Genomic DNA, 4,425 nt, shown 5'->3' with positions numbered 1-4,425 from the left:
ACTGCGTAGTTTTTGATAACCTTCCTAAAATAATTGGTCAGACCCAAAAATCTTTGAAGTTCAATCGTCTTAGTAGGTTGAGGAAAATTTGACACGGCTTCCGTGTGCTGAGAACTAAGAGTAATCCCGGAAGGGGTAATTATGTATCTTAAATACTCTATGGTTGTCTTTAAGAATAAACATTTCTTAAGGTTTAAATGAAAATCATATTGTTTAAGTTTAACAAGTACTTGTTTCAAAGTGTCCAGATTTTCCTGAATTGAAGACGATGGAATAAGTATATCGTCAATATATACAATCACTTTATTTTCTCTGATTAGCGGTTGTAAAACCATTATTAATCGTTTTTGGAACTCCGCTGGAGCTTCGCAAAAACCAAAAGGTAATCGTAAATATTCAAACTGACCTTGAGGAGTAGCAAATGAGAAATATTTAGTGTGATCAGGATGAATCTTGATATGATGGAAACCATCTTTGAGATCAAGTAATGTGAAAAACCATTTTTTTGCTTTTGAAGGAGTATTCCAGCAATGGCAGTTACACTAGCGTCAGTGTGTATTTCAGTCTCTAAATTAGGGTTATATATCTTCAAAACTGGGGAAGAAGTTAATTCTTTTTTCAAAGAATTAAAAGCTTGAACACAAACGTCATCAAATTTAAATTTGACTGATTTTCTAAGTAATGAATTTAAAGGTGTGGTAATTACTGCGTAGTTTTTGATAAACTTCCTAAAATAATTAGTCAGACCCAAAAATGTTTGAAGTTCGATCGTCTTAGTAGGTTGAGGAAAATTTGACACGGCTTCCGTGTGCTGAGAACTAAGAGTAATCCCGGAAGGGGTAATTATGTATCTTAAATACTCTATGGTTGTCTTTAAGAATAAACATTTCTTAAGGTTTAAATGAAAATCATATTGTTTAAGTTTAACAAGTACTTGTCTCAAAGTGTCCAGATTTTCCTGAATTGAAGACGATGGAATAAGTATATCGTCAATATATACAATCACTTTATTTTCTCTGATTAGCGGTTGTAAAACCATTATTAATCGTTTTTGGAACTCCGCTGGAGCTTCGCAAAAACCAAAAGGTAATCGTAAATATTCAAACTGACCTTGAGGAGTAGCAAATGAGAAATATTTAGTGTGATCAGGATGAATCCTGATATGATGGAAACCATCTTTGAGATCAAGTAATGTGAAAATAGACTTATCACATAATTGAGCTAAACAATCTTCTATAATCGGAAATGGATATTTTTGCTTAATAGTTCTACTATTAAGCGGACGCAAATCAACACATAAACGCATTGAACCATTCTTCTTTCTAACGGGAACGACCCGTGCGCAATATGGAGAATTACTTTCTTTAATAATATTCCTAGATAACAAATCATCTGTTATTTCTCTAATTTGAATCTTTTCATTATACGCAAATCTTTTAGGGGAATATGCAAATGTCGAATCGTCTTTTAAATTAACTTTAACAAAGTAATTGTCCTCAACTAGAGGTGTATCACAGTTTTCTACTTCTTTAAGAACAGAAATTAGTTTATTATCTACATCTTTGTCAAAATCTGTATTGATTTCCGCTAATAAATCTTCTGATTTCTTAATTATATCTGTAGAAGCAATCTCAGAAAATAGCTTTACTCTATCATTAATATTTTCATTCGAAGGATTAATTGTAACAGTAATCCTATGATTTGTTAGAAAATCACGTCCAAGAATTAATTGAGAAGTAAATGAACTGTTTTTGAGAACCAAAAAGGTCATATTTGCAATATAATTTGGCAATAAATCAAACCTAATAGGAACATTAACTGAACCAGTAATATTAATGGGAATACCATTTAAAGCTTTGTAAGACGAATTAACTTTTTCAATAAGATTACTAGGAACATCAAATTTATCAAGAATTTCATTAGAAATGAAAGAAACAGGGCTACCTGTATCTAAAAGCCCATGAAAAGAACAAGGAATATTATTAAACTCCATAATTCTTAAAACTGTATCATCAGTAACAATTTTTCTATCACTAGGAGGGTTAACATACGCAACATCGCCTCCTGAATTTTCCTCGGGGTCGTCAACAGCAGCCACCGGTGGGGGAGAAGAACGTTGACCAGATTGTGAGAATTCAGTAGCAGGTTTTTTCTTTTTAAGTTTGTAACACTCCTCCTTTGAGTGATTCTTTCCACGGCAATATGTGCAGAAAAAATCCTTTTTCTTTTGATGCTCAGGACCTCCAGACAAAGAATTATCTTTGGGCCTATCCTTCCTGGATAGAGATGGGGAGGATCCCTTGGAAGACGTACGGCAAATGTCCGTAATTTGTTGCATTTCTCTTAAATATTCATCAAGAGAATTATACTTTCAGAGCAGAAGCAGTTGCTCTAATTGCAATACTAGAGATCCCATTATTCAGGAATCGAATGACATCCCTTTCAGGCAGTTTTAAAGGATGCATCAGAGCGATTTTATCCATAGCATAGTCAGAAAAGATTTCTTTGTAAAATAACCATTTTCGTGCTTCCACTTTCTGGAAAATGACACCATAAGAAATTTCTCTCTTGAAACGGCTAATAATAGAAGATTTAAAAACCGTCCAAGATCTGTTAACAATTCCGGTGGTGTAATCAAACCAGCGTCGCGCCGTCTTGGTTAACCTTGAAATTGCGGCAGACAGCATAACACCATCAGGGAATCCATGAATTTCAGCTACACTCTCCAGCTTTTCTAACCATATTTCTACGTTAGCTTCTTCTGAACCACTAAATTGCGGAATCTGGGAACTCAGGTATTTAACTGCACTACTTGAAGCCATAGAAAAATTCTCAGGTACTTGCGTAAAGTTAGGAGAAGTATGATCCCTTCGATGAGATGATTCAAAACGTTGACCGGATTGATACTGATTCTGATCCGAAGACTGTCGTCCAGATTGAAAGTGATTCTGCTCAGTAGTTCTGCTGTTACCCAAAGCAGACAAAATTTGCATCATCATCTCCTGCTGCTGCTGAGCTTGTTGTTGTTGAAGCTTCATTTGATTAGACATCATAGTGCAAAGTTGGGTCACAACCTCTTCTGCGGGGGAATTTAGACAATTCCTATTAGTAGCTTAATTTATAGGAGCTCTACTAACCTCAACAGACGGTTGATCCGGCGAAGAGCGTTGAGACTCTAATGTTTCTTCAGACTCCACTAATCGATTATTGGAGGCACTTTCAGGTTGATCAGACGGAAAACCCATGAAATCCTATAATCTTTCTCCTTCCATCGATAGATTACTAGCTCTACTAACCTCAACAGACGGTTGATCCGGCGAAGAGCGTTGAGACTCTAATGTTTCTTCAGACTCCACTAATCGATTATTGGAGGCACTTTCAGGTTGATCAGACGGAAAACCCATGAAATCCTGTAATCTTTCTCCTTCCATCGATCGATTACTTGAGGTTTTAGAGGCTTTTCCTGTTTTCTTGCCCCTTTTGGCTTTTCCATCAGTATCAATCTTCTTTAAATAATTCCAAAATGCAGTTACACATGTTGCATGATCATTGGGAACATTCGAAATCCCAATTTTAGTCAGCTCTTCTTGAATTTTGGTCAAAGAAAGAGCTTCTATCTCTTCTCGGGTAATCGGGTTAAATAACTCGTATACTGAGACCATTATGGCTGACCACGATGTGTGTCCTCAATATGGCTGACCACGATGAGCGTGCCCAATTAGACCGACCACGATGTGTAATACCAATATGGCTGACCACGATGAACGTGCCCAATATGGCTGACCACGATGAGCGATACCAATATGGCTGACCATGATAAATGTGCTCAATATTGCTGACCACTATGTGTGAGAGCAATATGGGCCGGCTGATGCAATATCAGCCAAAAATTTTTCCTCTTCCTTTTTTTTAGAAGACAATAATGTCTTTTAAGCACATAAAATGATGGCGTAATCACACTAGAACAACGGTGATATCCTTAATAAAGTTTTGGAAATGTTTTTAGAAAGATCTAGAGCACACCACACTCTTGATTGCGTGATGGCGTAGTAACACACGCGAAGAATTCAATGTTAAATGAAGCACTTCGAGGTGGTTAAAACCAGACTAGCACAAAAAGAAAAATGCCGTAAAAACCACAGAAATATCCCGCTTCTGAAGCTGTGAGGATGTACCGAGGGGTTAATAAGATTTTATTGTGTCAGGAATGAAGGCGTGAAAGGATTTGCTAGAACTGGTTGTTTATTAATAAACGATATTTGTATCTATCGCAACTGTAACACAAATGATTGGATCTCGCGTATCAAATACTTAACGGGCGCTCACGCGAATAGCGAGGAAGAGCGCACGGAGAAATAAGTAAACGGTCTTAACTGTATGAAAGCCGGTACACGAATCGCGACTCAACTCGCTCTTCCATACCTC

The sequence above is a fragment of the Formica exsecta genome, unplaced genomic scaffold, assembly GCF_003651465.1.
Source record: "Formica exsecta isolate Colony F162 unplaced genomic scaffold, ASM365146v1 scaffold407, whole genome shotgun sequence".
In the NCBI taxonomy this organism is placed as follows: domain Eukaryota; kingdom Metazoa; phylum Arthropoda; class Insecta; order Hymenoptera; family Formicidae; genus Formica; species Formica exsecta.
The sequence above is the reverse complement of the archived record's forward strand: the minus strand, read 5'-3'. Positions refer to the sequence as shown.